Source organism: Rhinopithecus roxellana, chromosome 4 (assembly GCF_007565055.1).
Source record: "Rhinopithecus roxellana isolate Shanxi Qingling chromosome 4, ASM756505v1, whole genome shotgun sequence".
In the NCBI taxonomy this organism is placed as follows: domain Eukaryota; kingdom Metazoa; phylum Chordata; class Mammalia; order Primates; family Cercopithecidae; genus Rhinopithecus; species Rhinopithecus roxellana.
Window position 1 is genome coordinate 20804909 of NC_044552.1, and position 21011 is coordinate 20825919.

The following is a 21011-nucleotide window of genomic DNA, read 5'->3' on the forward strand; positions in this document are numbered from 1 at the left end:
GAGCGGTGGCTCATGCCTGTAATCCCAGCACTTTGGGAGGCCGAGGCGGGCAGATCACCTGAGATCGGGAGTTCGAGACTAGCCTGATGAATATGGAGAAATCCTGTCTCTATTAAAAATACAAAAAAAAAAAAAAAAAAATTAGCTGGGCATGGTGGCACATGCCTGTCATCTCAGCTACTTGGGAGGCTGAGGCAGGATAATCTCTTGAATCAGGGAGGCAGAGGTTGTGGTGAGCTGAGATCGCGCCATTGCACTCCAGCCTTGGCAACAAGAGTGAAAACTCCTTCTAAATAAATAAATAAATAAATAAATAAATAAATAAATAAGCAAGCTGTACTTCGACTACTTTGGGCACATGTCCTCAGGACCTCCTGAGGCTGTGTCATGGGTATGTCCTTAATCTTGGCAAAATAAACTTTGTAAATTGATTGAGACATGTCTCAGATACTTTTGGGTTAAACAGAAACAATAATGGCTATAAAGAAAAAAACACAAAGCAGAAACACAAGAATTCAGGAAATACATTGCCAGAAATAAATATTTCATGACAAGAAAAATAAAGACTGTGAAACAGAAAAATACAGAACTCATAGAGACAAAAGAAAAAAATATTCAGGATTGAAGACTAAAATTACAAAAAGCACAAGGCGGGTACCACTGATAGCATATAAGTAGATAGTGAGAATAGACATGAAAAATAGAAGAACAACAAAAATGTAATCAAATTAATTATAAAAATAATTATAGATATAGAGCAGGTGTTGATGCTCTACAGCTGTGGACCAAATCAAGCCTACCACCTATTCTTGTGTGGCCTTGAACTAAGAATGTTTTTTCTATTTTTAAATGGCTCAAAAAATGAAAATAATTTTATAACATATAAACAATGATATGAAAATTTATTTTCAGTTTAAAATTCAAATTAGGCTTTATTTAAATAAAGGTTTTTGGAACACAGTCATACTCATTCATGTGCTATTATATTATATGTTGCTGCTTTCATACTACCCTTCTCAGTGCCAGAGTTGAGTAGCTGCAGACCATATGGCCTGCAAAACCTAAAATATTTACTATCTGATCTTTTACAGAAAAATTTTGCCAACTGCTAATGCAGAATATAGGCAAGGGAGATTTTAAAAATACACAGATGTGTGGAGGGACATGGTGGCTCACATCTGTAATCCTAGTGAAAGAGATCAAACACACTCACACATTCCTCAGCCCTGGGCCCAACACAAACACATTCCTTCATATATCTCAACTTCCTGAGCCCAGCACCAACACAAACACATTCCTCCATATATCTCAACTTCCTGAGCCCAGCACCAACACAAACACATTCCTCCATATATCTCGACTTTGGAAAAAAAAACACCACCTCTCCAGGTAAAGGTCATGAGTGTTTGAAAGAATAACTGAAACTCCCAAAAGGCGGGAACCAATCATAAACGGCCAAATCGCCTTGTTCAAATGTCAGCCAATCCCAAACCTGTATTGCACAAAATCCGCTGTGATTCTGTGCCTGTTTACTGCTGACTATATAATGCTGTCTCAGACCCAGCCGGGGGCTCTCGAACAGTTTTTGGTCGGGAGTCCAGGTTTGAACTTGTATTAAAGATCCTTGCCGTTTGGCTTTGACTCTGGACTCTGGTGGTCTTCTTTGGGGAATTAAAGGACTGGGGCACAACATCTGGGGGCTCGTCTGGGATTTCCCCCAAGCCCACCAGACCCCAGGTCAACGGATCATCACTGATCAGTAAGTGAGCTGGCTTTGTCTCTGTTCGTCTTTGTCTCTCTAAGGAATCCCGCGGGATCTGTACTGAGGTTGGCATAGTCTTGGCGGACGCGCTATAAGACAGCCACCAGGGACCAGTAGGAGACGTCCTCCGGTGCCCATCTGGGGCCTCTGTATTCTGTTGGCCCGTCTGATTCTGATCGGGAACTAAACCCGAAATGCGCTTGCGGAACTGTTGTCTGTTGTTGCTGTTGTAGACTGTTACTTGTTTAGAACTCACTTTCACTTTTCAGGAGCCGCTGGACGAGACAAAAGTTACTTCAAATCCTGTTACTGCTATTTCTCTGTATCCCTTTCTCTACCTCCAGGGGTTCCTGAAATGGGCGGCGCCCAGAGTACTCCTCTCTCTCTCCTTTTAAATAACTTTAAAGATGTCAAAGCTAGGGGCTATGACCTTAGTGTAGAGCTAAAGAAAGGGAAATTGATAACTTTCTGCCACTCAGAATGGCCCGCTTTCGGCATAGGGTGGCCTCCCCAGGGAACATTTTGCCTCCCTATTATCACTAAGGTCAAAACTAAAATCTTCCTACCAGGACGTTCGGGGCATCCTGATCAGATCCCCTACATCTTGGTATGGCAAGACCTTGTGGAAGATCCGCTACCTTGGCTGATCCCTTTCGTGCTAGCCCCTGAGCCCTGTAAGGCGTTAGTCACGCGGCCTGCGGAAAATTCCCAGAGACAAAAGATCCCATCCGCCCCTCCTGCCCCTGTGTTGTCTGACAGCCAAGACCCCCTGTCGTTAGAACCCCCGCCTTACACACACCCCGGCCCTCAGCTCCAGGCCCCGCCGGCTGCTTCCCCGAGAGAACGCGAAAACCGAGAAGCCGCGGCAGCACCGGCAGTGGTGGGAAGCGAAAGCAGTCCTGGGGGGCCGGCGGGACGGACGCGCGGCGGTACCCAACGGGAACAGGCTTCGCAGCCCCCCGACTCCACTACAGCGCTGCTCCTCAGGGAAATAGGACCCCCCCCCATGATACTGGGCTCCCCCGCCTCCAGTATTGGCCCTTCTCCACTAGTGATCTGTATAATTGGAAATCCCAGAATGCCCGGTTCTCAGACAACCCTAAGGACCTAACATCATTATTAGACAGTGTTATGTTTACCCATCAGCCTACTTGGGATGATTGTCAGCAACTCCTCCGGATTCTATTCACGACGAAGGAGCGAGAAAGGATACAGGTTGAGGCCAGAAAACTGGTTCCTGGAGATGACGGCCAACCGACCGCCAATCCTGACCTCATCAATGCAGCCTTTCCTCTGACCAGACCTAGATGGGATTACAACACGGCAGAAGGTAGGGGACGACTGCTCATTTACCGCCAGACTCTAATGGCAGGTCTCCGGGCGGCAGCTCGCAAGCCCACTAATTTAGCTAAAGTGTATTCAGTGTTGCAGGGAAAGACAGAAAGCCCTACCGTTTATCTAGAAAGGTTAATGGAAGCTTTCAGACAGTTTACCCCTATGGACCCAGAAGCACCTGAGAATCAGGCAGCGGTAGTAATGTCCTTTGTAAACCAGGCAGCACCAGATATTAAGAAAAAGTTACAAAAACTAGAAGATTTAGAAGGAAAACAGGTGCAGGATCTCCTCTGCATTGCCAGTAAGGTATACAACAATAGGGATGCCCCAGAAGAAAGGCAGCTAAAAGCTACCAAAGAGATGACCAGGGTCCTGGTGGCTGCCTTCCCTCAAGCAGAGAAAAACCAAAGAAAAAAACAAGCACAAGGCCCTAAGCAAAAGTTAGAAAAAGATCAGTGTGCTTACTGTAAAGAACATGGCCACTGGATTAAAGACTGCCCAAAGAAAAAGAGGCAGTCGGACTCAGGGTTGCGAAGACCTACCCCCGTACTTGTTACCCAGGATTCCGACTAGGGGGGACGGGGTTCGGACCCCCTCCCCGAACCTAGGGTAACTCTGCAAGTGGAGGGGTCCCCGGTTCAGTTCCTAGTCAATACCGGGGCACAACATTCAGTCTTGGTCAAGCCTTATGGAAAATTGTCTGATAATTCATCTTGGGTACAAGGAGCCACAGGAATTAAAAAATATCCTTGGACAACTCAGAGGACCGTAGACTTGGGAACAGGAAATGTGTCTCACTCCTTCCTAGTTATTCCCGAGAGCCCTTGCCCCTTGTTGGGGAGAGATCTATTAACAAAAATGGGAGCCCAAATTCACTTCCAGTCAGGGGGGTCCCAAAGTGACTGACTCTCAAAACAAGCCAATATCCATCCTCACTATCACCTTGGAGGATGAATATAGACTCCATCAGGAGCAAGTGCCTCCTGATCAAGATATCAACTCCTGGCTCCAGCGTTTCCCGGAAACATGGGCAGAAACCGGGGGCTTAGGGCTGGCAAAACACCGCCCCACCATATTTGTTGAAGTTAAGCCTGGGACAGACCCGGTTCGGGTTCCGCAGTACCCAATGCCCCTAGAGGCCAAAAAGGGAATTACGCCCCACATCCACCTGCTTCTAGACCAAGGAGTTCTAGGCGCCTGCCACTCGCCATGGAACACTCCGTTGTTACCTGTCCGTAAACCTAATAGTAAAGACTATAGGCTGGTGCAAGATTTAAGAGAAGTCAACAAAAGAGTCATGGACATACACCCCACCGTACCCAACCCATATACCCTCTTAAGTACTTTGAACCCTGAAAAACAGTGGTATACTGTCCTTGATTTAAAAGATGCTTTTTTCAGCCTACCCTTGGCTCCCAAAAGTCAAGAGCTTTTTGCATTTGAATGGACAGACCCCGAGAGGGGTATAAACGTCCAGCTAACATGGACCAGATTGCCACAGGGATTCAAGAACTCGCCAACCCTGTTCGACGAAGCCCTCCACGAAGATCTGGGTGAGTACCGACGGCAACACCCTGAAATAACTCTTTTGCAGTATGTTGATGATCTTTTAGTAGCGGCCAAATTCCCGGAAGCCTGTGTTCAAGGAACCGAAGACCTCCTAAAGACTTTGGGGAAGCTAGGCTACCGGGCCTCAGCAAAAAAGGCTCAAATCTGCAAATCAGAGGTAACCTATCTGGGATACCTGTTAAAGGAGGGGCAACTTTGGTTAACCAGTGCCCGGAAAGAGACAGTCCTACGTATCCCTAGACCCCAATCAATGCGACAAGTAAGAGAATTCCTGGGGTCGGCAGGGTTCTGTAGGTTATGGATACCCAGGTTTGCAGAGTTAGCCAAGCCCCTATACCAGGCAACAAAGGAACAGCAGCCCTTCAATTGGACGGAAGAGGCTGAGTTGGCCTTCCAACAGATCAAAACCGCTCTGTTATCAGCCCCCGTGCTGGGACTCCCTGATGTCTCCAAGCCCTTCCACTTATACATGGACGAAAGCAGGGGCATTGCCAAAGCGGTATTAACTCAGTATTAGGCCCCTGGCGGAGGCCAGTGGCCTACCTGTCAAAAAGATTGGACCCGGTAGCCGCAGGATGGCTGCCCTGCCTCCGAATAATTGCGGCAACCGCCCTGATGGTGCAGGATGCTGATAAGCTTATCATGGGACAGGAGCTACGGGTCACTACTCCGCATGCCATTGAAGGCGTTCTCAGACAGCCGCCTGATCGATGGATTAGCAATGCCCGGCTCACCCACTACCAGGGGCTACTGCTGAACCCCCTCAGGATAACTTTCCTGCCCCCAACGACCCTAAACCCAGCAACACTATTGCCAAATCCAGACTTAGAAACCCCGTTCCATGACTGCTCCGAGATACTGGCCCAGGTACACGGAGTCAGGGAAGACCTACAAGACCACCCACTACCCGACGCCGATCTCATCTGGTTCACCGATGGAAGCAGTTTCGTCCACCAAGGACAGAGGTATGCAGGAGCGGCAGTAACTTCGGAAAGTGAGGTAATTTGCGCCGAGCCATTACCCCCCGGGACGTCGGCACAAAAAGCCGAGCTTATAGCACTCACCCAGGCCCTTACGTTAGGGGCAAACCACAAGCTGACAGTTTACACTGACAGCCGGTATGCTTTTGCCACAGCACATGTGCACGGGGCTATTTACAGGGAAAGAGGTTTGCTCACAGCAGAAGGAAAGGACATTAAAAATAAAAAAGAAATCCTTGATTTACTAGCAGCCCTGTGGAGGCCAAAGAAACTGGCCATCGTGCATTGCCCAGGACACCAGAAACCAGTCAGTCCAGTTGCCCGAGGCAATAACCTAGCGGACTCCACTGCCAAAGAAATTGCAAAAGCTCTCGATCGGCTCCTTGCACTCCAACTCCCTGACCCAGGATCTCGAGATTTACCCTATAACCCTGAATACCCAGAAGAAGACCTACGGTGGATAGACAAGCTCCCAATGAAACAGATTCGAGATGGATGGTGGACAGATACATGTGGCAACATCGTCCTACCTGAAAGGCTGGGACAGCAAGTGCTAGAACGTATCCACAGGTCCACTCACTTGGGGGCCCAAAGGATGATAGACTTAATCAGACACACCAAGCTTAAAATTAGGCATGTGGCTGAAAAGGCCGGCAAGATAGCTGCAAACTGCAAGGTTTGTCTACTCAACAATGCTTATAGTCAGTCCCAAACTGTTGGGACGAGGTTAAGAGGGACCAGGCCTGGAGTCTACTGGGAAGTGGATTTCACTGAGGTTAAAGCAGGTAAATATGGGTACCGATACTTATTAGTCTTCATAGATACTTTTTCAGGATGGACTGAGGCATTCCCAACCAAACGCGAGACTGCACAGGTTGTTGTAAAGAAAATTTTAGAAGAAATCCTCCCCAGGTATGGCTTTCCTGTCCAGATAGGGTCTGACAATGGACCAGCTTTCGTCGCTAAGGTAAGTCAGGACCTGGCTTCCATCCTTGGGGCTGATTGGAAATTATATTGTGCTTACCGACCCCAAAGTTCAGAAGTTCAGGACAGGTAGAAAGAATGAATCGGACCCTAAAAGAGACCTTAACGAAATTGACCATGGAGACTGGCGCTAATTGGGTAGTCTTACTCCCCTACGCTCTGTTTAGGGCTCGTAACACCCCCTATAGGTTAAAACTTACCCCATATGAGATCATGTATGGTCACCCCCCACCTGTAATTCCCAGCTTAAAAAGTGACCTGTTGAACCCAGACTTAGAAAGTGTTTCTGAGTTCTTATTTTCCCTGCAAGCTCTACAGAGAGTCCAGGAGGAAGTGTGGCCTCGACTGCGAGAATTGTATGAGTCTGGACCCTCGCCTACACCTCATTCACATCAACCAGGAGATTGGGTCTTGGTCAAGTGGCGTCGGCAAGAAAGCCTAGAGCCACGGTGGAAAGGACCATTCCAGGTACTCCTAACCACCCCTACCGCTCTCAAGGTTGAGGGCATCGCGTCGTGGATCCATCACACCCACGTCAGGCTGGTGAACCCAGCGGCAGATCTCCTCCAGCAAGGCGTGGAGATGCCAGGGACTGCGGATACTTGGACAATAGATCGAACTAAGGACAATCCTTTGAAGCTGACACTGCGCCGGCGCCGCAACACACTGTAACTATGTTAGCTTTCTTTGTGACTTTGTGCCCCCTGCGCCTATCCTCCCCGCTCACTGCAAATCCAGCTACTAACCCCTTTGTTTGGAGGTTCTGGCTCTATGAGAACCAAACCCACCCAGGAGAAACCCCCCAAGCTGGCAAATTGCTAGCTAGTGCAGATTGCCCCGCCTCTGGATGTAGTACCCCAATTTACCTCCACTGGGTTTCAGGTTGCCAAACCGGCATTACCCACGATCTGCTTCGAATTTGATCAGGCCCAACACAACTGTAAAAATTATTGGAAGCGAATGAGTGCAGGATGCCCCTATAGCTACTGTAAAACCCACTCGGTCAGAGAGTGGACACAAACTGGGTGGAACTTCTATCACGGTGCAGGCACCTATACTTGGATAATTAAAGACCCATGGGATTCCCGGTGGACCTCGCCACAGCATGGGGCTGTCTACTATTCCTCCACCAGTACTTGGCCCAGTAGTCACTTATATCTGTGGCGCAGCCTAGTCCAAGTCCAGTCCCTAGTCCACGGGAACATCCACCAACAGGAAGAAAAACTGTTACAGGACCTACATCCCTTTTCGTGGCTAACCCTACTGCAGGAGGGGCTAATGGTCGCCAACCTTACGGGCCTAGGCGACTTGTCTTCTTGCTTTATGTGTGCAGCTCTAGGGCGTCCGCCACTGACTGCTGTCCCCCTGTCTACCTCACCCAGCAACCAAACTGTAAAACCCTCGTCTGCTGCTCCGGTGTCAAACGTCCTCCTATACCGTAATCCGAACCAAGAAAAGCTCCCCTACTGCTATTCGGCTACCAACTCCAGTCTCTGTAACCACACAGCTGCCCTCCCTAGTACCCCATTGTATGCCCCACCTGGCATATTTTTCTGGTGCAATGGTACACTGTTTAAAAATTTGTCTGGGGAGTCTCCTGACGGACGGATATGCCTCCCTGTCACTCTGGTCCCCCGGCTAACTTTACTGACACCAGCTGAGTTCCTGGGCTGGACAGGTGCCATCTTTGACGAGGCCCTTAGACATAAACGGGCAATGTTCCTACCCCTTGTTGCTGGAATCTCCCTTTCCAAACCCCTTATTGCAGCTGGGTTGGCGGGGGGGGGGGGGGGGGGCACTAGGCCATTCAATAGTGGAAAATGACAAGCTGTTCCAGCAATTCTCTGTCGCAATGGAAGCGTCGGCTGAATCCCTTGCCTCCCTCCGGCGGCAACTCACCTCTCTAGCACAAGTAACCCTCCAAAATCGGAGAGCTTTAGATTTACTCACCGCTGAGAAAGGGGGCACCTGTATGTTCCTCAAAAAAGAGTGCTGTTTTTATATAAATGAGTCGGGGCTAGTGGAAAGTCGGGTACAACAGTTACACAAGTTAAGCCTAGAAATGAAGAGGCAGCAGTTTGCCTCAGCCGCTAATAACTGGTGGAACTCTTCCATGTTCTCTCTCCTAGCCCCCTTCATTGGGCCACTGATAACCCTCTTGCTCCTGCTCACAATAGGACCATGCGTTATTAATAAAATATTGCAATTTGTTAGAGAAAGGTTCAACACCATCCAACTTATGGTTCTCCGCGCCCAATATCAACCCCTAGACCTCAGGGGCGCAGAAGAAGCAGAGACAACCTTATAGGGATCCAAGATTGGACCCTCAGTCTCCTGAGAAAGGGGGAAATGAAAGAGATCAAACACACTCACACATTCCTCAGCCCTGGGCCCAACACAAACACATTCCTTCATATATCTCAACTTCCTGAGCCCAGCACCAACACAAACACATTCCTCCATATATCTCAACTTCCTGAGCCCAGCACCAACACAAACACATTCCTCCATATATCTCGACTTTGGAAAAAAAAAACACCACCTGGAGAGTCCCCTGACAAAGGTCATGAGTGTTTGAAAGAATAACTGAAACTCCCAAAAGGCGGGAACCAATCATAAACGGCCAAATCTCCTTGTTCAAATGTCAGCCAATCCCAAACCTGTATTGCACAAAATCCCCTGTGACTCTGTGCCTGTTTACTGCTGACTATATAATGCTGTCTCAGACCCAGCCGGGGGCTCTTGAACAGTTTTTGGTTGGGAGTCCAGGTTCGAACTTGTATTAAAGATCCTTGCCGTTTGGCTTTGACTCTGGACTCTGGTGGTCTTCTTTGGGGAATTAAAGGACTGGGGCACAACACTAGCACTTTGAGAGGCCAAGACTGGCAAATCACATGAGGCTGGGAGTTTGAGATCAGCCTGGCCATAATGGTGAAACTCCGTCTCTACTAAAAATGCAAAAATCAGCTGGGCATGATGGTGTACGCCTATAATCCCAGCTGCTTGGGAGGCTGAGGCAGGAGCATTGCTTGAACCCAGGAGGTGGAGATTGCATGAGCCAAGATCTTGCCACTGCACTCCAGCCTGGGCGACAGAGTGAGACTCTGTCTCGAAACAACAACAACAACAACAAACCCACATAAGTGGAATTCCCCCCTCTAAAATAAGAATTATTGAAACAGTGCAGAATTTGCATTACATGAGAAAATATTTATAATCTAAAAGAAAATTTGAATATATCTACTGAAAGATCACAAAGCATACCAGAGAAAATTGATCTCAAATAATCAGGATAATTTCTAGTACTGTTATTTGACTTTGAAGATAAAAAAATATTTGGGTAGCAGCTACAAAGGTCAAGTCAACGCTAGAGGAAAGAAAATCATGTTGGCATCTGATTTCTCTACAACAGCATCAAATGCCTGAACACAGTAGAGTAACACCTACTATACACTCAAGGAAATATAGAGTGAATAAGGGGTTGTATATATTCAAAAAGCTGCATTTTTAAGTCAAATATTCTGGATAAACCACTTAAAATGCAAGAGGTCAGGATATATTGATCACATAGACTTTCCTTCAATAAACAACTACACAAAGTTTTATTCTAGGCAAACAAACAAACAATTAAACTGACTGGAGAAATTGGAGCAAAACAATTAACATGGGGCACTGAATGTATTAAACTGCAGATCACCAAAACAGTGAGAAAGATAAGAGTAACTGGAGAAAATGGAAATGGTATATGCTGTGACAATATAGAGATGATATAACTAAAAATCTGAAGGAGTACGGAGCAATGCTGCAGAATTTAAGTTCACTGTACAATCTCTAATAACTAAGATAAAATGTATTATTTAAGAACGACAAATATTCTGTGCCTATGATTATTTAACTGAACCAAAGCAAACAGTGAGAGACCAAAATTTGGTTGGAAATAAGATGAAAAGGAGAGAAGAGAAAGCAACTCTATTCTGTGAGTTAGTTCCAATAGAAATCTGAACAGCCGACCTTCAGAACAGAACTCTGCTAAGAGCTGAAAACATTTTGAATAATGTTAGTAGTCAATTACAACAAAGGCAAATGCCTTTGAATGATTTTCCCTGGCTCTTGATGTCTGGATAGATATTACCAATACTGCTTAGTTTACTTGATAATAGGGAATGCTGACTTAGAATTTCAAGTAACTGAAACATTATTCCCTCCAAAAGAATTTCATTCTTTTCACTAGTGGGCCTATACTAGAAAAAAATTTGCTCAATTCTATAGTTATATTTTGAATTTTGTTAAAAATGTTGTTTTCTCAGTTGAGCATGGTGGCTCACGCCTGTAATCCTAGCAATTTGGGAGGGCAAGGCAGGTGGATCACCTGAGGTCAGGAGTTCAAGATCAACCTGGCCAACACGGTGAAACCCTGTCTTTACAAAAATAAAAAAAATTAGCCCGGCTTGATGGCGGGTGCCTGTAACCTCAGCTACTCAGGAGGCTGAGGTAGGAGAATCACTTGAACCCGGGAGGCAGAGGTTGCAGTGAGCTGAGATTGCACTATTGCACTCCAGCCTGGCCTACAGAGTGAGACTCCATCTCAGAACAAACAAACAAACAAATGTTGTTTTTTCTCTTACAATTTAAAACTTACAGAATATCCTTGAGTTTTCCTCTTGACCCATCTGGTCTTTTTACAGAAAACATTGGCTGACTCATAACATGGATCATGTTGGACTAGGGTAATGTGAAGTAGGGCGGGAATACTTGAAATTGTCAGCTACTGGAATTTGATGACATTTCTAGGAACAAGAAAATTTTACCTTTTAGAGGAGTTCATTTGGGGGACTTGAATTCAAACTCCTAATATTTGACTCAAAGTTCTCATGGTATTACTTCTCTACATTGTTTCAAAGTAATATTCTGGGTATTCTAGCTGAGAAACAAACAAATTTAATTAAGTAGGCAAAACCAAGCAAACAAAACACCACCAGATCACCAACCACACACAAAATGGGTAAAATTAGATACCCGATTGCCAATTGTTGCTTATAATATTTGTATTATCTTTCATGGGAAATGAAAGCCTCTGAAAGCTACTAATTAGAGGGCTAATAAATACTAGTATGAAAACTAACCAGTGCATGAACATTTTTCACCTTAATCAAGTCAGGAAACCACTTGTGATAGACTGAATAGTGGCCCCTCACAGATGTCCACATGCTAATCCCAGAAACCTATGAATAGGTTACCTTACATGGCAAAAGGGATTTTGCAAAGTAATTAAGTTTAGGATCTTAAGATGAGAAAAGTATCCCAGATGATCCAGTTGGGCCCAATATTATAAAAGGGAAGTCAAGAGTGAAAGAGACAGAAAAAGAATATGTGATGATGCAACCAGAGGATAGATGTATGTGCTTTGAAAATGGAGGACTAACCAGGTGTGGTGGCTCACATCTGTAATCCCAGCACTTTGGGAAGCCATGGTGGGCAGATTACGAGGTCAGGAGTTTGAGACCAGCCTGTCCAACATGGAGAAATCCCATCTCTACTAAAAATACAAAAAATTTAGCTGGGCGTGGTGGCGGACACCTGTAATCCCAGCTACTTGGGAGGCTGAGGCAAGGAGAATCACTTGAACCTGGGAGGCAGAGGTTGCAGTGAGCCAAGATCACACCATTGCACTCCAGCCTGGGCAGCAGTGCGAGACTCTGTCTCAAAAAAAAAAAAAAAAAAAAAAAGAAAGAAAAGAAAAGAAAAAAAAGAAAGGAAAAAGAAAATGGAGGACTGTATTCCTTGAACCAAGGGATACAGGTGGCTGCTACAAGCTGGAAAAGGCAAGGAAACAGATTCTCTTTTGAAGCCTCAGGAGGAACAAAGTCCTGCTTGATCTTAGACTTCTGACTGTATGAGAATAAATTTGCGTTAAGTCACCAAGTTTGTGCTAATTTGTTGCAATAGCAAAAGGAAACTAACACATGACTTATTACTCAATAGTGATTACAAAACAGAGAGAGGTTCTTCCTAATCCAGGGTTTTTCAATCTCAGCATTATTGACATTTTAGGCTAGATAATTCTTAGTTGGTTGCAGATGCTGTCCCATGCACTGTAGAATGTTTAGCAGCACCCCTGATAACTAATCACTAGATGCAAGTAGCACCCTTCCCCAGTGTGACAACCAGAAATATCTCTAGACTTTGGCAAAATCACTCCTAGTTGAGAACCACTGTTCTCGTTCTTCTGACTCTCACATCTCTCCTATCTTATGCCATAGAATATATCACATCCCATCTCCTTACTTCACCCACCATACAATTAGGCTATCAAGAAGAAATGAGGCCGGGCGCGGTGGCTCAAGCCTGTAATCCCAGCACTTTGGGAGGCCGAGACGGGCGGATCACGAGGTCAGGAGATCGAGACCATCCTGGCTAACACGGTGAAACCTCGTCTCTACTAAAAAATACAAAAAACTAGCCGGGCGAGGTGGCGGGCGCCTGTAGCCCCAGCTACTCGGGAGGCTGAGGCAGGAGAATGGCTTAAACCCGGGAGGCGGAGCTTGCAGTGAGCTGAGATCCGGCCACTGCACTCCAGCCTGGGCGGCAGAGCGAGACTCTGTCTCAAAAAAAAAAAAAAAAAAAAAAAAGAAGAAGAAGAAATGAATGAGAGCAAAAAATGAGAGAGATAAAAGCCAGTGAGTAAAGTGATGGGGAGAAGGTATATGAGGAATGAAAGAAGGCCAGCAGGTGAAGAAAAAGAAGAAGCTCTGGTGAGGACAATGGAGAAGGAACGACATACAGAAATATGGAAGCATGCTCAAAATGCCTGCCACTTACTCTCACAGAGAAGTTAAAGGGCTGAAAATAGGAATGAATAGCCCTCTCCTTATCTATATTTTAAGGCCTAGATTTTAGGACTGAGCTATTACTATTATTCCACGTAGAAATTTGTAAATATGTACTTTTTATTGAAAGGACAGAGGAAAGAAGAAAGAGGGAAAGGATTTCTAAACCACACTGGTCCAAAAAGAGCTGAAAGAAGAGCAATGTTCTAATGAAGAAAGTGGGGAAGACCACACCAAAGAATTTTTTTAAAAGGGTAGGGTAGTAAAACAGTTAACATGAGAAGTTGCAGATCTTGAATCTGTGGCATATGCAAAATAGGTATGCCAGAAGTGGGATTCAAACCCCTGCTTCCATATGGAGATCAGAACGCCCAGAGGGGGAAGCCTAAGCTTGAGTCTGGTGCCTTAGACTACTCGGCCATCCTGACACCTGCATGGAGTGGGTGGTTCAATCATCTACTTACCGTAATCAATAGTCAATGTGTTCCAGAGACTGTGTTCAGTTGTACAGTGAAAACTAAACTAATTGCAAAACAGAAGAGGAGTAAAGCTGAGTTTTGATGGAAGCTGGAGACTATCACTATGGCACGCAGTTAAGGCAGCCCCGGAGCCAAAGAGCCCGGTGTATTGAGAGCCTGCTCCCGCCCACACCTCCCCTTAATTCCTTGCCCACCAAGTTTCCCTCCTCCCACTCACCCACCAGCCCCACAATCCAAGTCAGTCCCCACGGTGTGGGAATTTCACATATCTGTAGATCTTGTTAGTGATGGCTGTGGAGATCTTTTCTGCTAGCTTGTTGTGATGCTTACACTCTCTTCTCACAATTAAATTGAAAAAGTAACATAGGTAAGGAGGGAGCCAGTGAGAAAGGCTTGAACGCCCCCCTTTAAACCTGTCTTCCAGCATCCAAATCGTCCTTCTAAGTTTAGGTGGCGGCATATTGCACACTTTTCCTGTGTTTCTCCCCAGATCCCCCACTTGTTCCAGCACTTTCTTCACCCTCTGGCTTTTCTCTATCTCATTTTTTCCTCTCATTCATTTTTTCCTGATAGCCTGGGGAAAGGGGATACGAAAGTGAAGGAATGTGATATATGGTTCGATATGTGCTAATAGAGGTACGAGTAAAAAGGGTTAATGGCTATTACCAAGCAATAAACTGTATCTGCCTTCCCTTCTCCCTCCTTTCAGTGATGAAGGTGAGAGGCTCATAGCTGTCCCTGCTTTTATTTCATAGTGAAGGGCTTCCAGCATTACAGACACATTGTAAATAAGTTATTGGAGAGTTGCAGGCTGTTTTGTGAATGGACAATGGCCAAAGAGAAGTTGATCTTGTTGTTGTTTACTTGTCTGTCATTTTAAAACAACAAGAGCAACAACAAAAACGGGGTCTTCTTTGGTTACCCAGGCTGGAATGCAGTGGCTATTTGCAGGTGTGATCATAGTGTACCGCAGCCTGGAACTGCTGGTCTCAAGCAATCCTCCTGCCTCAGCCTCCCAAATAGCTAGGACTTGTATTAATAATTTCTTGATCTAGCTGTAGCATGTAAAATATTTTAACAACATTTAGAGATGTGGAAAGAATGAAAACCTTGAGTCAGATATAAGTGGGATTGAATTCAGGCTCCACCCTTATAAGAACCTTGCAGTGGTCCAGAAAAAGGTGATGATGGTTTGGACTAGATGATGGTGGGCATCAGATGCACCACATGAGGAATAAGAGCCAATAGCTTTATCCATAGGGAAGAGTAAAAGGATGTGATCCATGGGCAAGAAGCCTATTTAACAATCAATAGACTAGGTTCTACCCCATACAAGGCCATCATCACAATTTGTCAGCCCATGCTCACAATATCAGAAGCCAAAATTAACAGACTAGAAAACTAAATCAAAGTAGAAATTCTCACCAGTGAAAGAATGTTTTAAATGCTTAAAGAAGGGCTTTTTTTTTTTTTTTTTTTTTTTTTTTTCCCGGAACCAACACAACTGGAGGCAGGCTTTGGCAGAGCTATAATATCTAAATGATGGAAGGTAGTGAAACATCCAGAATAGTTTTGAGCAGGACTATCAAAAAGTTTATTATTGGCATGCTGCCCTGAAAGAAAATAGCCTGCTTTATTCCAGCTATGCTAATCCAACCTTTCTGGAAGCCAGGCATATGGCAAGATTTGCTGCTTTCTTGGCCTGCCCTGCTCAGGAATGTAGCCTTTTGCTTTCTTGTGGGCAAAGCTGACTTTATTGATTTGTTCATTCATTTATTCATTTCACAAATATTTGTTGAATGCACAGCCAAGTTCTGATTCTGCAATTGGTACCAAAGATACAGAAGTGGAGCAGTGGAGGGAGACAGACAAATACATAAAACTGATTGGTGCCAAGGCACTCTCACCAAAGGCCGCCAGGGACACACCTGGAGTTGGGTTTATTACATATTGCATTGAGGGAGAACACACATAGTGGAAACCACGGGTGTCTCACTAATAGGGTGTTAGAAAAAAAATTATAAAATTTAGACTTTGGCGGGGTGATTTGAGAGAGGCTTAAAGAAAGTAGGGCTTTGCCGTGCTTTGGATACTGTCAGGAAGTAGGGGTAATTTTTTTTTTTTTTTTTTTTTTTTTTTTTGAGACGGAGTCTTGCTCTGTCTCCAAGCTGGAGTGCAGTGGCGCGATCTCGGCTCACTGCAAGCTCTGCCTCCCGGGCTCACGCCATTCTTCTGCCTCAGCCTCCCCTTCTGCCCACTACTTCAAAAAATAGAAAAAATTAGCCAGGAGTGGTGGCAGGCGCCTGTAGTCCCAGTTACTTGGGAGCCTGAGGTGGGAGAATGGCCTGAACCCAGGAGGCGGAGCTTGCAGTGAGCCGAGATTGCGTCACTGCACTCTGGCCTGGACTACAGAGTGAGACTCCGTCTTAAAAAAAAAAAAAAAAAAAAGGAAAAGAAAAAAGAAAAGCTTGCTTATTGATTGATTGATTGATTGATTGAGATGGAGTCTCGCTCTGCGCCCAGGCTGGAGGGCAATGGTGCGATCTTGGCTCACTTCAACCTCTGCCTCCTGAGTTCAAGTGATTCTCCTGTGTCACCCTCCCGAGTAGCTGAGATTACAGGTGCGCATCACCAAGCCCAGCCAATTTTTTTTTTTTGTATTTTTATTAGAGACCGGGATTCGCCATGTTGCCGAGGCTGGTTTCAAACTCCTGGCTTCAAGTGATCCACCCATCTCAGCCTCCCAAAGTGTTGCGGTTACAGGCGTGAGCCACTGCAACCGGCCTAATGTTTTAAATAATAAAGTTACTGACTCAAAAATAAATAGTCCTGGGTTAGGCAGTCCAGGTCTGGCACAGCTCCTCATGGAACAAGTCTCTTCCTGTCTTCCTCTTCTGCCAAATTTGCTGTGGGGTTTTTGTCCCCATGGTCCCTCTTTACAGGTGTTCAAAATATCTCAAGAATTAAAGAATACTGAACAAACCACGAGCACTATTTCCTGAACTCCCAGGCCATTCTTGTCTTTGAATGAGTTGGGGCTCCAGACAAAATGCGAAGAGAAAATTAGAGGGGGACTTGTATTTTTACTTCCTCCTACCTCTGAAGAACCTAGACATTCCATTTCTGAAAGTGTGGGAAAAATACCAAATGGGGCAACAGAGAACCTTCATTTTCCTTCCACACTTTTTAATCCTCTCGAGGATTCTCCTCGATTAGGCCAATCGTTCCTTGAAACCGTCTCCACCTCCTGGTTCCTCCCTCCAAGATGGCTAGGGAGCCCGCAAATTCGGTCTCCCAGGACCCCTCTGCCCAGAGCAACGAACTCCCTTTGGCAATATAGGAATAATCTTCATTCTCCCTGCAATTGTGTACATGAATAGGCTGAAATGAAAGTACAGTGTGGAGGTTAAATTATCTGCTTGGTGATTAAATGGCTTAGGTGATTGAGCTACAACCCTGGTAGTTTCTGAAAACCATGGATTTCCTGCAGCTTTTCATGGCAATCCAATTACTAATGGGATTACATTATTTAAAGAATGAAGAAAGCTCTTGCAAAAGGGCCTGGGTAGCTCAGTTGGTAGAGCATCAGACTTTTAATCTGAGGGTCCAGGGTTCAAGTCCCTGTCCAGGCGTTAAGTGTAGTTTTGACTTCTGCAGCATGTAGAAGTCAAAACAGAAAACTTCTGCCATATATGTCGAAACAGTCGTACACATTGCTAGGTTTAACTTACTTATACCCTCCAAAGACTAAATCACATATTAGCTAGAAAATTTAGGGTTATGGTAAAGATACTTTAACAAGTAACTTGCACTGGAGTTATTGGATAGCTATTTTCAAATTCCCTTACCTGGTGGGGGATAACTACCTCATTCTAGAGGGTGTTGCAGTTTGGGAGGACCCTAGTAGCATGTAGACTCTAAGAGCAGTGGCCTTTGTCTTGTTCATCTCTGAGTTTCCCAGGTCTTAGATAAGATGGTAGTACACAAAACCCTGCAAGAAACACTTACAAACTAAAATCCAGACAGATTTTGAAATTGTTAGTCATCCATTTTGTGCTTTCGTTACAAAGCTACTGTCCTCACCTTAAGATATAATCTAAAAACAAAAACAAAAACAAAACAAAACCAGAAATGGGCTTCTGTGCATTTTTTCTGTGTACAGCACTATAGATTTTTATAAGACTTGAAATGGGTTTTGGACAAAAAGTCGAGGTTTTTACCTAGTGGATACTCTGAGCACAGTAAGTGCATATTCTTTATGACTGTTCCCTCATTTTCACTAAGTCATATGTACCCTAGAGAAGAGGAGTAAAGCTAACAAGATTTCTATCAGAGAAACCCTGTTTTTGAAAAGTTGTGGAAGTTTTCCCACCTTCCAAGTGGACCTCAGAAATCCTTCAGTAGGCAGGGCAGCAGGAATTGTCAGTCCCTGGTTGCACCTGACATAAAAATGAAGTATTCTTTTAGCAGAAACAGGTATTGAAAGGTCAAAAGTCTGCTGTTCCCCAGACTGAACCTCCAGCTCTCTCTTAGGTCCTAATTCAGCTGGTGAAATGATGAGATCTATAAGAAGAGTGAGAGGAATTCAGGGTTTCAAAGACTTTCAGGGTCTCCCAAAGTGTGTCTCAATCACCTGGGGACTCATGTTTCTTCCTGAACTTGAGGAAATGTGTCCAATTTAGTAATGACTGGAGTGAACAAGGTTTCCTCTTCAGAGGAATTAAAAGATACAGAAAGAGGCCAGACGCAGTGGCTCACCCCTGTAATCCCAGCACTTTGGGAGGCCAAAGTGGGCAGATCACTTGAGAGCAGGAGTTCAAGACCAGCCTGGCCAACATGGTGAAGCCCCATTTCTACTAAAAATGCAAAAATTACCTGGGTGTGGTGGCATGCACCTGTAGTCCCAGCTACTCGGGAGGCTGAGGCAGGAGAATTGCTTGAACCTGGGAGGTGGAGGTTGCAGTGAGCCAAGATCATGCCACTGGACTCCAACCTGGGTGACAGAGTGAGACTCAGTCTCAAATAAATAAATAAATAAAAATAAAAGATAGGGAAAGAAGAATGAAAGTTATAACTTACAACACAAGACAGAGGATTTAAATCTGTTGTCCCCTTCAAATTTTTTCTGCACTTTCACAATTGGGATTTCCTGGGTTATTTAGGGTTGGGTGGGAAGTGGAATGACTGCCCACTTCCAAGGGTTTTGCAGACGTAGAAGATCACTTCCCATGTCTCTCGTGCTTCTCCCTTTTTAGCACACCCATCCTAATGCTAACTTTTCCTTTCTCCTCTCCTCCACCTTTCCCTAGGCCCTTCTTCTTTTCCCTCTTGTCTTCTCTTTTCTTCTACCTTTCATTCTCTGTTACCTCTCATTTGCTACTTAAGTGTTTCCTTTCCCATCCATAAGGGCAAAGTTGAATGAATCGCTTGGTAATGCATCACCTTGAACATCAGAGATTCCATATTAATCCATGTCCTCTTCTAATATGTTTCATCACATCTTATCTTAAGGTCCATCTCATTCAAAGACAAGAATGACCTGGATGTTGAAAAAATAATATTTGCTGCCACTGTCATATTCGACCTTTAGTCATGCATGAGCACCTTTGCAGAGGAAGAAAGGAAGCAATGAGGTAAGAACCAAGACAACAAGAGACTTCACAATGTTTCCTGCAATAATGTCAGTTTCAAAATAAGTAAATAAATAAATAAATAAACAAATAAACAAATAAACCTAAACCATGGAAAATGATGAAAGGCTAGATTTTGTCAGGTATGGGACAGGGCAGGAAACAGAAAGCAGTGGCTGTGATTTACATAAATTGTGTTGTTCTTCTCTCCTGGGGGACTCAGAGTTGGGGAAAACAGAATAATTTTGGAGTCCACAAGTGCCATATTGAAAATGTTAGTATGGTTTCACCCATCGAGGTCTGTGTTGTAGGTCCAGCATGCATCTGCTGTGCAATCTGACTTTGCATAAGTTGCCAGGAAAACAGTTCTATGGATTCACATAAATTGGTTCAACTCAACACAGAAGTACAATTTTATTCTTCATTCTTGATTTATTTTCCTTCTGTTTTCATCCATTTCCTCCATCCCCCTCCATTTCATCCCAAGAGTCTCCTGCATTTCTTTCTTCTCTGAATATTATGTACTAGGAACCTCTGGCCAAAGAATGAGATGGATATGAGGGTGAGTGTAGGCATAGCTCTGAGCATGTAAGGGTGAAAGCTATACAAAGCGAAGTGGAACCCAAGTTAATTTTAAGATTTTATGAGTTTTCTGTAGCCTGGGAACATTAGATTCAGGTTTTTCTTCCTTCCCAAATTTTACATTCTCTGATTTTTTCTGCTCGCATAAGCATTTGCCTTGTCAAAGTGAGTACTGTGGAAATTGCTTTATCAGTATTAAAAGATGGTAGAAAAGAGATTTTAAAAAGTGCTACATGTAATGGGATATTTTGACTGTATATTTAATTTAATATAAATTAAAACAAGACTTTCAAGTATTGAGCCCATTGTATAAGCTCTGTTTAGAGAAGGGGTGATTATCCCTACAGTGTCTCATTGAACAGCCCAGGTTAGCTTGTTATTAAACTTGGAAAGCATGAATGCCTCCTAATGGAAGATTACTGTAACCTTAATTCCATGGTCCCACCCCTTAAGGTCCTTATACCAAATATTATTGTAATTACTGACTCCATCTAATTGTTAACTGATACATACTCTGTAGTTATAGATTTGTCTACTACGTTTTGTTTAGTGGCTATTTCAATGCCTCAAATCTTCTCAGTTTGCCTGCATCTGTGAGGGAACACAATACACCTTTACCTCTCTACCATGGATTATCTCATGTGGCTTGCCATAGCACATAATCTTTGCCAGCAAGATCTTAACTGCAACCAATTTTCTCCAGAAATATAGGTGTGATATTATATTGATGGCATTCTTCTCTGTGGAGACTTATTTGACACACGCACTCACTCAAGACATACAAACATTTGGCTGAGTGCGGTGGGTCACACCTGTAATCCCAGCACTTTGGGAGGCCAAGGTGGGTGGATCACCTGAGGTCA

General features: G+C 44.6%; 1 non-coding gene and 1 pseudogene across 1 annotated transcript; one reads left to right on the forward strand and one right to left on the reverse strand.

Moving 5' to 3' along the window:
* The window catches only part of LOC104671223, an 83646-nt pseudogene that overhangs the window by 9666 nt on the left and 52969 nt on the right, over positions 1–21011 (reverse strand).
* On the forward strand, positions 17496–17568 carry TRNAK-UUU. The gene has a single exon. It is a non-coding gene; the product is annotated as a tRNA-Lys (tRNA).